At 41.0% G+C, this 12928-nt stretch overlaps 1 pseudogene; it reads right to left on the bottom strand.

Moving 5' to 3' along the window:
• Window positions 1-763: 763 nt before the first annotated feature.
• LOC148756041 (serine/threonine-protein kinase MARK2-like) lies at window positions 764-12269 on the bottom strand (annotated as a pseudogene).
• Between the last annotated feature and the right edge of the window lie 659 nt (window positions 12270-12928).

Below are 12928 nucleotides of genomic sequence, written 5' to 3'. Positions count from 1 at the left end.
CTGGACCACATCCTCTCGCCCACAGCTCCTTGCACACACCGTGTGTGTTTTGTACTGCTGCCACCTGCAGTTTGCATCCAGCCTCTGGCTGATCTCCCTCACCATGTGGTCAGGCTCCCCGGACCTCAGCTTTGTCCAGTTCAGCCTTTAAAATGCAGGAGCCCAGCTTGTCCTCCCCGGAGTCTTGTTCTAGCCCTGCCTTTGCCGTCAAAATCTAAAGGGGCTTTACCTGACTGCATTTGCAGTACTCCTTCTTGGGCAGCAGACAGAAGAGCTTTCTTAAAAAGTTTAAGCACCTCCTAGCCAAGCGCCGCCGGCTGGCTTGGTTTCTTCTGGGTTTCCACTGCTGCTGGTGGTGCTGTGGCTGGAGAGAGAGTCCTCAGGGTGACACTGGGGGGGCTGGGCTAAAGATGGTGGTGCTGGAACCAGGGCTGAGCTCGGGAGTGGCAGTCCTAGAGCCTGGTCTATGGCCAGGAGTGGCAGTCCTGGAGCCCCAGCTGTGCTTGGGAGTGGAGGTCCTGGATCCCTGGCAGTGCTTGGGAGTGGAGGGCTCAGGAGTGGCGGTCTTGGATCCCGTACTGGATGGGGGTTGATGGTCCTGGACTCAGAAATGGTGGTGCTGTACTCCAGGATGGCTGCAGGACTGGCAGACTCTTGGGCCTTCTGTCCTGACTCATGGTCCATAGGTTGCTGCTCTGACTGCTGGGAACCGGACCACTCGGATTGAACCTCCTGGGCTGGGGAGGGACTGCGGCTCTGGACCTCAGGAGGATGGAAGGGCTTTACCTTGATGGTATGATACTAGAATGTTGTTTTTCTGTGTGTGTAAGATGCGATACGTGGCCATGATGTTATTGTATGTTTTGTTTGACAATGTGTCCTTGATGTCTTCCCAGTGAAAGCCCAGATTAACCATCTTTTCTGTTACCCAGGGGTCTATGACATCACTGGGTGGCTCAATGTAAGGTTTCAGTTCTTCCTCTTGGCCCATGTTTAGCCAAGGATCCGGCATGATGTCCTTTAGATTTTCTCTCTGCTCAGGGTTGAGGGCTAGCAGTTTTTGAGGAAGTTTTCCACGTCAATGAATAGCTAGGGAGGCACCGCATACTGCCCACTGCCTAACTTCTTCAGCAGCTCTTCCCAGTTCATTGCCTCGAAAGGGATGGTGTTCATAAGCATCTTGTACAGCAGCACTCCCAGGCTCCAGATGTCTGCAGCACGACCATCATATATTTCACCCAGGAACAGTTCTGGGGCTACATACGCAGGACTGCCACAAAACATGCTGAGTTGATGGACATTGAAGGATGCGCCAAGTCCAAAGTCTGCAAGCTTAGCTTTTATCTGAGCGTCTAACAGCACGTTTTGTGGCTTCAGGTCTGTGAACAATGCCCTTCTCGTGTCCTCTGACATGCGGCCGTGGTCATGGAGGTAGTGGTTCATGTCCTCTCCAGGCATGAGCTCCATGACCAGAGAGAAGGATTCCGCCGTGCTGACCACATGGAATAGTTGGAGGATGTTAGGATGGTGCAAGTCTGCCATGCAGCAGACTTCGTGCAGGAGAGATCTGCGCATTCTGTAGGATCTGCCCGTTGGTCGATGATTTTCACAACCACCATCGTCTTCGTGAGAATGTTCTTGCCCAATACTACGTTGGCAAAGGTGCCCTCTCCGATGGTTCCCTGGAACTCGTAATGGGCACTGATGGGCTCCTGGTCAACACGGATGTCTGTAAACTCACACAACTTGGTGACCTGCTAACTATGCTCACTGACGATACTAACTATGCTCTCCAACTGTGCTCACAAACAATAACTGTACTAACTACGCTGACTAAATATACTAACTGTATTGACAATATTGCTAACTATGCGGGATAACTATGCTAACTACACTGACTAAATATACTAACTGAATCAACAATATTACTGTGTTAATAATAATAACTATACTAACTACACTGACTATGTATACTAACGATAATATTACTAACTGTGCTAATAAACAATAACTATACTAACTACGCTGTATATACTAAGGGAAAAAGGAGAAAACAAGCTAAAAGGTCCAAGTCCAACAGGTCACCACAAATCAGCTTCCTGGGCTATAACGGACAGAAAGCTCAGCCCAGCCAGGGCCTTATACAGCAGCTTGGGGTAATTCCCTCGCACTGGTGCTTTATGAGCTCAGAGCCAGAAACTGACCACATATGGCTAAGGATAAACTACAGTGGTTTTCTCAGTTTTGGGTTTCAAGACCCCTTTACTCTGAAAAAAAGGGGGGACCCCCAAAGAAATTTTTGTTTATGTGGGATATTAAAGACTGATATTTACTTTATTAGAATTTAAAGACTGTAGGACGCTTAAAAAAAAAAAAAAGACATGTATTAGAATATTTTCCCAGGGGTGGATACTGTTACATTTTGAAAAACCCCTAAGATGATTTGCTTCCACTCCTTCAGCCAAGAAATGGTGCTGCAGTTTGAGAAGCACTACTTGGGTGTGTATAATAAAGTACCATTTTATGTAAAATGTTCATTTAAAAGGTGTCTACAAGCAATTGTTTTTTAAAACCACTTTGTGCTTATTAATACCATAGCTTAGCTGAGTAGTCCCCTCAGAAAATAGTTTCAGGTTGTGTATTCATTTGGGATACATTCAGTTTTCTTTGTTTTGTTTTTAAATAAACGGAACCTCGTTAAAAGGGAAAATAAAAGAAATTATCTAATATGTTGGACTTGATAAATAGCATGGAAAAGAAGCAGAGCATGGTAAGGGGAGTTGAGAGGGAGAGTTGAGCAGGCAGGTTGCATTTTCATATAGGGTGGTCAGGGACAGCATCTGTGTAAAGACATGAAGAAAGTGAGGCAGGAAGCTGTGCTAACTCATGCCATTTACTGAAGGCTTACTTACTTTGTGTTTTTCATACACCCACTATTTTATAAACAGTCCTCTGAAAAAGGCTGAAATGGTAAGAACTAAATTCCTTGAAAAGTGTTTTAACTCAGGCTTCAACCAGATTAACATTTCATGAGCTGCCGAAAAACCTTGCTCCAGTTACTTTTGCAATGCTGCCCCTTTGTGCTGAGTAAAAGCAGTGCAGGGTCAACATATTCCAAGGTAGTCCAGAATTCATGAGCCCATGGCTATCACCTTGGGTGAGAATTCCCTACCCACCTTCAAACATCAATACAGTAAATGTTACAAGATATAGAAAAAATATTGTGACACAAACGTGTTTTAAATCCCCAAATCTAACACGGGTAAGACCAGTCTAAAAAAAATCCCACAATTGGAAAACATATAAATAAAATTATATTTTATTAATTATGTTAATAATTATTATATATATATTAAAATAATTATATAATATGCTTTAACCAAATAGAGTTTATACCCTGGAGTCAAGGAAAATTATTATTATGATCACATTAAGAAAGAAACTCGGAGAGGACAGCACTATTACTGAGAATTGAAGGAACTGCCACTAATTGAGCATTTACTGTGTGTCAGGCAGTGCTTTACATTCATTTTCAATTAAACTTCTCAGTATTCTATGAGCGAAGTATTATTCCCAATTTATCAATGAGTTACCCAAGACTCAATGACTATGGAGATCCTATAGCTTGGTAGATGGGTATTGAATTAAGCTTTATCTAGTCCCAAACCTAAAGTTCTGGTAAAATAAATGTGATGGGTCCTTTCTTAACCAAATATAGAAAGTATGCATTTTAAACCAAGCTTCAACTTGCTACTTAATATTGAGTAAAAAGGAATAGCTGGGCACATCTTTAATAGGATAAAATACATCCATGTCAACCCAGACATGAGCATTAGGCTTCATGGGAAAACACTGGAAGCATCTTTGTTTAAGTTCAGGCGAAGACAAGTCATCCACTAGCAGCATATTATTTAACGTTCTTCTGGAGGTCAATGCAGTTAGATAAGAGAAAGATTTTAGGAATTCAAAAATTAGAAAGTAGGAGGTAAAATCATCAATATTTTGGAGATGGTATACAATTGTATAACCAGAAAACTCAAGAAAATCAAATGAAAAAAATATTATAGGTAGAGAGACAGTCAGTAAAGTAGCAGGTACAAAATTAACATATAGAGCAAAATAGCCTCCAAATAGCAACTATTTAGAAGATATAGTAGGAAGAGTCCCCATTTACCACATCATTTAAAAAGATGAAAGATATAGGCTTATGTGTAATGTGAAAGGACTCTATGAACGAGACTTCAAAACGCTTCTGAGAGGTACAGAGAGGATTTGAACAAATGGAAAGGCAGACCATGTTCTTAGATAGGAAAACTCGACATCATAAAAATCTCCCCAATTTAATTTATAAATTTAAAGTGACTGAAATAAAACACCAATAGAATTTTTTTGGAGGGAACTAAATTCAATTAAGTTAATTGAATTTAAAATTCATGTGAAAAAATAAACATGCAAGAATAGCTAGGAAACTACTGCTGAAATAATGAAGGAAAGAATAACTCTACCAAATACTAAAATATATTACAAAATTATAATTATTTAAGCAGATTAGTCAGATCAATAGAATATATTTGAAAAAGAAAAATCAAGATAATGGATCCATACATATGGAAATTGACCATATAATGAAGATGAGATTTCTAATTTAAAAAGTGAGGATCCTTCAAATAATGGTACAGTAGTACCTGGGTTTTCGAAGATCTCTGTTGACAAACATTTTGGTGTATGAATGCGGTAAACTGGAAGTAAATGCTTCAGTTCTCGAACACGACTCAGAAGTCGAATATGTCACCCGGCTTCCCCAGAGTGCAAGATCCTCAGGCCTAGCTGATGGCTGTTTTCGAATGTTTCAGAGCTCATGGATTACGTTAGAAAACCGAGGTACCCCTGTATTTGGAAAATTGGGAGACCACCTGAAAAAGAGTGAATTGGAGCTGTATCTCTTTTCCTACACCATCATAAATCCCAGATGGGTCAGAGTTAAATCAAAAAAGGGAAAACCATAAAAGTGCTAGAAGAAAGGGTGAACTCTTTTATAACCTGTCTTAGTCCATTTAGGCTGTTATAACAAAATACCAGAGACTAGATGGCTTATGAACAACAAAAATTTATTTCTCACAGTTTTGGAGATTGGACGGTTCAAAATCATGGAATCAGCAGATTCAGTTCCTGGTGTGACCATCTTCATTGTATTCACACATGGCAGAAGGGGCATGGGAACTTACGGGATCTCTTTTATAAGCGTATTCATGAGGGCTCCACTCGCATGACCCAATCACCTCCCAAAGCCCCCATCTCCAAATACCACCACTTTGAGAGTTAGGATTTCAACATATGAATTATGGGGACAAACATGGACAGACATTCAGTCCATTGCAGAACTCAAAGTGACGAAAGTCTTTCAAAATATGACACCAAACCTGGAAGTCATAAAAAGTGACTGACAAATTCCAGTCACCAGAGATAAGTGAGAAGCAAAAGAGAGAAATAAAAATGGGGCAAGGCATGGAAAAGGAGCACACTGTTAAGACGATTTGCAGGAACAGAGCCAATTTCATATGGTGCACAGCTGGGAACAAGTGAGAATCACTTGAAATATGGGTGAAAATTGATAGACAGAAACTGAATACTGACATGCATAGGGGTTGTTATCTAAATATTTCTGTTTTGGGAGGTGTTGCATCTCACCACAAAACCATCCCTCTAATTGGCAAACGTCATTAGGTGTTTGGTGAGCATTCCCTCTTATAATAAAGAAAAAAAAAACAAAGCAGAGAAATGAACTAAATGGTTATTGAAAACCTGAGACAAGGAAGGGACAAAGTACACAGCGAGGGACAAAGTACACAGTGAGTATTAAAACAGAGCATTTACATGAAACAGGAGATTACAAAGAACAGAAAGACTGAGCAGACCACTTAGATCAACACACTTGCATTAACAACTGTCATAAAATAGATTACAATATTGATAACTCTCTGACTTATTCATGAAATAAAACAGCTAGTAGAGTGTCAGAAACCAGGCAAGAACTCCAGAGCCGGGCAATTAAACTCCTTCTCTGAGCCTTTCCAACCGGGGCTGGAGCCAACAAGGCCTCTTCTTGCTGGGCTAAACCTGGAAAGATGGCAGCTGGACAGCCACCACAGGTCTAGTCTTGTTGAGAAAAGTGACATGAGAAATGGCAAGGATGACACAGACAAAAGGATGAAATAACCAGTCTGATGGTGTTTGGGTTCCCACCCTTCTTGGAGTTTGTTACACTAGCAAACAGATCTCCTTTCTTGACCTAAGCTTCTGCAAATTGGTGTCTGTCACTTGGGCGCAAGAATCCCGAGTTGTTCATAGTATGATACATCTTTGTTTTAGGCTTGAGGCTTGAGGTCACCTATTTAAGACATGACACCTACCCAATTCAGTGCCTTTCATTCAAGACTCCGCATACTCCATTGTTTGTATGGAAGGAGACTTCTGCAAACTGCTAAGACGACTATGGTAGGTGTTTACTCTAAATAACAATAATTATCCTTGTGTAATATAAGACACTCATAATGATAATGACTTGTATGAATAAGGTAAAAATAATTTGAGTTTTAAGAGAAGTCAGAACTCAAATTTTAGAAAAGAATAACATCGTAGTTGTGAGGAAGCTAAATTAAGAGGGAATTTAAAGAACTGAAAATTATGTATTCTGTTCAAGAAGAGGATACAGATATTGCTTAGATTTTTGTGGGAAATATATGAAAATGAGAAGTATATTATAAATATAAAGATAACTACTAATGAATGAAAATAAAATATTTGCTCTACAAATAGATAGGGAGACTCATATAAGGAAAGCATATGTAATCTAACACAAGTCAGGGAAGGAGAAAATATAGCAAAGAAGAAGCAGGTAACTATAAAACAGAGTAAAATGGTAGAAATAAGTCTGATACAATGAATGAAAAGAAAATAGTTGCTCTCCAAATAGGGAGACTAAAAGAAAATAAAGAAATTAGGTGTAATCCAGCAGAAGTCAGGGAAGGAGTAAAACTAGCAAAGAGGAAGCAAGTAAATATAAAACAGAATAAAATGGTAGAAATAAGCCCAATACAATGGTAATCATAATAAAGATAAACAGATGACAGTCACCTAATAATCATCTAATCTATATACACAGAGATTTTCAGATTAGAACAGAAGCAACAATTAATATAAACAAAGTCCAGCTCTATGCAGGGTATGAGCGACATACATAAATCAAAGGACACTAAAAGGCTAAAATGGAAGGGATAAAAAAACAGGCAAATACTAACAATAACAAAAAGATGATGTACTAAAAGTACTAAAAGAAGCAGTACTAATATTAGACAAAAGAGTATTTTAAGAGAAAAGTAGTGAAAAAAGACAAAGAGGGATATTGCACACTGATCAGAGAAACAATCCACCAAGAAGATACAGCACATGAGTCTGTATGCTCTTAGGTACAGTCTCAAAATATAAAAAGTGATACATAAAATGCAGAATTACAAAGAGAAAGAGACACAGAATCAGAAATAGAGAACTTGGGCCTCATTTCTTAGATTAGATTAGAAGGATAGATTAAGATAGAAAGAAAAAGAAATAGAATCAGGATGAACAATGAATGAATGAACATCTGGATGATGCTATTCACACATCTACACTACAGGGTGGGAGCTGAGGGGAGAGGGAGAGAGAGAGAGAGAGAGAGAGAGAGAGAGAGAGAGAGAGAGAGAGCATTTATAGAGAGCACAGACTTTTTTTTCAAGTCCACATAGAACACTTCCCCAAACTGATCACATATTAGGCTACAGAAGAAATTTTTTAACAGATTCTAAAAAATTATTTTTTTAAAAAGAATTTTATTGGGGAATATTTGGGAACAGTGTGTTTCTCCAGGGCCCATCAGTTCCAAGCCATTGGCTTTCAATCTAGTTGTGGAGGGACCAGCTCAGCTCCAAGTCCAGCTGCCGTTGTCAATCTTTGGTTGCAGGGCGCACAGCTCACCATCCCAAGCAGGAATTGAACCAGCAATCTTGTTGTTAGAGCTCGGGCTCTAACCAACTGAGTCATCTGGCCACCCTAAAAAATTCTTTTATAGACTATATTTTTTCAGGTCACAATGAAATAAAATTAAAAAACAACTCAGGGGTTAAAAAGGAAAACATAATAGAAAATCTGAAATATTTAGACTTAAGCAGTAACACCAATTTTACTTACCAAAAGTTGTGAGATGAAACTATAAATTGGTCCTTAAAGGTAAATTTTTTATTCTGAAATAAACTTGTTAGGAAACAATAAACAATGAAAAAAAAACATCAAAAAAACCAAACAAACAAGATCCTCTGTTAAAAACTTCAACAAAATTCGAGATAATTCATGGGAGAGAAAGAAAAGCACATTGAACATGTAAAACATTTTAAAAATTAATATTTTAAAGATTACATCAAAGATAACCACTGTTACTTTTGGTATATGTCTTTACAGTATACAATGTGTAAGATACACAGGTGAGTGTAAAATACACATACATCACACATACATGTGACCATAACAAATATGCCTTAAAAAGAAAAAGTCATATTTTAAATACTCACAGCTGCTTAAGTGTCTTCCTCTTGGCTGATTCCTGAACCAGAAGCATATTTAATGCAACTGATGGCTCTCCGTGGCATAAATACTAAGCAAACTTTGGATATTCCCCTTTCATGTATGGTTTATGATGCCTGGGCCAGGAAAATGTGATCAGTTGCATATGTGAAAAAAAAAAAAAATGATCTTTAACCTGGCAAACCTTTATCTAAGGAGTACCTAGTTAATTGCAGCAGAGTATCAGTATCTCTGACAAGTAACAGTGATTATCGTTGATGTAATCTTTAAGATACTAATTAAAAACTATATTTTACATATTCAAAGTGCCTTCATTTCTCACCCATGTTCATTTCAAACTGATTTCCTTCTGGAAAATTCAACCCATTTCCTAACAGTACAAGTAACTGACTGCTGTATTCCACGCACATCTATAGTGCTTTGAATTTACTAAAATACTTTTTATAATGGCCCTTATTTTATGCCAATATCGACAAGATAAAATTCAATTTGTGTCACAGCTGAGTTCAGCAGAAGCTGCATAAAACCTGAGTTTTTATCATTTTTAATCCATTTGCCCCATTATAATTTCAGATGCTTTGATTTCATTTTCAAAGTCTTTCAGTAAAAGATGGACATAACCAATAACACTTTAGCTACAAAAATCCTTTTAAATGGCCAATCATCCATCAAAAGCTTTTCAATTACTTTAAGTTCATTTTTAGTGGAGTCCTTTCCTAATATCTGTATTTATGCATCAAGCCCCATTCATTAAACCCTTCTATATACAAATAATTATCCATCTAATTATGGTCATACAATCCTGCTATCAGCCAGACTCTTTCATGTTATTCACAATGAATGCTATGTGAGGGCGGGATGGTGAGCTAAGCTCATTGTGTGTTCCTGCGGGCCCAGGAGATGAGCAGAAAAATAGGCAACTTCCCCCCCCCCCCCCCGTTTTTTGTGGACATTCATTTTTTTTCAGTTTATGTTTGACTATGAGTAGGAAGGAATCTCTATTGTCAAGCAATATGTGTGTATATATATATCAAGCAATATGTGTGTATATATATATATATATATATATATATATATATATATATATTTATTTATTTATTTATTTTAATATTTATAATAGTGATTTACATTCTGAGTGTCCTGGGGAAGAAATGGACTGTTCTAGCAACAGGAGCAGTTCTAGCCAAGGCGAAAAGACTGAATCAGGGATATTGTAGAGCAAATTCCTGCACTGGGGGAGGATGAATTAGCCAACTTGAAATTGTGTGAGTCCAGGCAAGGGATGGATGTCAGGCCTGGAGAGGTGGTGAGGAGCGCCCAGTTCAGGGCCAGGCCTTGGGAAGGAGGCAGGGGTCAGAGTGGAGCCCTAGTACCCTGCGGACCAGGCCTCAAAGCACCTCAAATAACTACAATAATAGTATTAATAGTAAAACATTTGAGTGTCTACCATGTCTCAGACACTTGTCTAAGTGCTTTACATGTTGTCTTGTGTTGGGCCCTCAGAAGTACCTCTGTGAGGAAGATTCACATAGAAGTAATGTATTAGAAAACAAGGCTAGAGAAAGCCTGCAGGGGAGTGGGTGAATGGGACTGAAAAGGGGAGGTAGACACAAGTGCAGAATCCAGCTGGAGTGTTTGTCCTCCTGTACCCCAACTGTCTGTTGTTACTTAAGATCTGCTACTGGGGGCTGTGAAGGTTAATATTGTGTGTCAACTTGACTGGGCCAGAGAGGGTGCTTAGGTATTTGTTCAAACATTATTCTGGTGTTTTTGTGAGGTTGTTTCTAGATGAATTTAACATTTGAATCAATAGGCTGTGTAAAGCAGATTGACCTCCCTAATGTGGGTGGGCCACATCCAATCAGTTGAAGACCTGGACAGTTCCCTCCAGTAAGAAGGAACTCCTCTTGCCTGACTGCCTTTGAACTAGAAAACAATTTTTTTTTCCTGCCTTAGGCCTGGAACTATAACATTAGCTCTCCTGGGTCTCAGGCCTTTGGGCTCAGCCTAGAGTTATACCACAAGTTCTCCTGTGTCTCTAGCTTGCTGACTTGTCAGCCTCCATAATCATGTGATCCAATATCTATCTATCTATCTATCTATCTATCTATCTATCTATCTATCTATCTATCTATCTATCATCTATCTATCCTATTGGTTCTGTTTCTCTGGAAGACCTCAACTACTCAATACAGGGACAAATACATTCTCTGATTCTCCCGCACTTCCAGGCTACTGCATGTGGGCTAGGCAGGTTCTAGCAGCCTGGGCCAGCCCGGCAACAATGAGAAGCAGGTGCGAGCTGTGGGGAGTGAAGGTACACCTGGGGTTGAGTGCAGGGAAAAGGAGAGGCATCAAGGGAACATGAGGAGATACAGGTTGGCTACACATGTCACAACTCATTTAACTTACATCAAATTTATGACATAGGTACTACAAATTATCCCCAATCCACAGACGAGGAAGCTGAGGCACAAAGAGAGTAAGTCATCAGTAACAGCTATTTAGACTTAGTAAGCGCAGAGCCTAACTAAGCAGTGACACTGACTCAAGACTTACCATAGCATCAGCACTGGCATTTAGATCCAGGGAATTTGACTCTGGAAGAAAGATGTGAAATACCTTCTTAAGCTACAGTTAAAGGGAGTAATAATTAGTCATCAACACCCCAGTGAGGCTTTGTTGATTCAAGGGTGGGACGGAGTATTTAGCAAAAGAGGCAGGAAGGGGTAGGTAAGAGCAGGGGACAGGAGAGAAATGCTTGGACAAGGGAGGGGCGTGTAAAACCTTCTATCGCATTGACCGGTGTTCTCCAGTGTGAGGCTGCAGAGGGATCGCCGTGGGGACGACCTCTGAAGATAAGTTTGTCTTCGTGCTGGTCCTCAAACACCGGCGTGGGCAGCTGCCCGCTCTGCCTAGGCAGGAAACACAGATGACACTAAATTCGGCCGGCGGAGTGCCAGGCGTGGCCGCGAGAGGGCGCGCCAATCTCGGGTACCAACCGGATCGCGTAATACGAGGGAAGCGGGGGCACACGACAGTCCCCTCCTGGCTGTCTCGGGAGAGGGGTGCCCCGGAAGGCGTCTCCTCAGAGCCTGCCAGCTCGCCACATGTTAGACCTCCCTCCCCCAGGAACTGAGCAGCCTCTACCCCTTTCATTTAATTCCCCTTCTCCGCGACCCCCATATCTCAGTGCGGTGTGACAGTGCCAAGGCGAGGAATTGGCCTTGTTGGGGACCGGAAGTGTAAATCGGGACAAACAAAATCTGAAGGCAGTCTCTTACATTTAAAATCTCTGCCGTGCTTCTGTTCTCTTTGGGTTGAGTACAATTTCTTATTTTTAAGGTTGATGGTAAAGACATTAAGTAAGGTGGTTCCTTCTGCAGGGAATATGGTCCCCCAACTATCTAAAGCAAGCCCCTCCGGAGGGCCACCTCCTCCAGGAAGCCTCTGCCCACAGGAGGACCTTCTGAACGACAGCACAGTCAGGTCTCCCCACCTACCGATGGGTTGTCATCTTTCTGCTGGGCAATGCCCTGGGAATACACCTGGCAGGGGCCAGGTCCTGTGTGTTTCCCAGACCCTGAGCCCTGCCGAGGGGCCACCCTCACATTCCCCGCTGCCTTCGTAGCTAACCAAGGCTTCAAGCTCACCATTTCCGGATTCAGAATGGTTCTTATTTCCCCCATTTGGAAACGTAGGTTGGAGTCTACCTGGAGCAGGACGGCCAGTCACTGACCTGGAATTCCTAGAGCCGTTTCCGATATCAGCTTTTCGGTCAGAGTTGGCTGCAGGTGGACGCCCTTGGGGGAGGGGATTTCCAACAGATTGTGTCCTTTAGTGAAGTGGAATGAGGAAAAAGGTAAGGGTGATTAATGTTCCTTCCAGGCACTCTCCTGGCCCCTGAAATGTGTGGTTACAGAAGAGAAATAATGTCAGATAGGGAAACTGAGTCACAGAATGGGAGCTTGTCCTAGTCAGGGTCACACAAGTAATCAAACAGAACTCAGATACAGAGGAATTGATTGGACCAGTAGGCAGCTGTGTGGCTCTGGGCAACTGGTCTATACCATGGAGGACTTCATTTCTCCATGTGCTAAATTGTGATGTTATGTAGTATATGGGGTGATGAGAGAGAGAGAGAGAGAGAGAGAGAGAGAGAGAGAGAGAGAGAGAGAGACTGTGTGTAAAGGCCAATAACGAGTCTGCAGACCTGCCTCAGCCTCTGCTTTTGCCAGTAAAATGCTCTGACCCAAGCCAGTCACTTTAAGGACCTCAGTTTTCCTATACGGAAATGAGACAACAATTCCAATGA

This window comes from Rhinolophus sinicus, chromosome 13, assembly GCF_057876585.1.
Source record: "Rhinolophus sinicus isolate RSI-liver-muscle chromosome 13, RSI-T2T, whole genome shotgun sequence".
NCBI lineage: Eukaryota > Metazoa > Chordata > Mammalia > Chiroptera > Rhinolophidae > Rhinolophus > Rhinolophus sinicus.
This window is presented reverse-complemented; position numbering and strand designations above follow the sequence as displayed.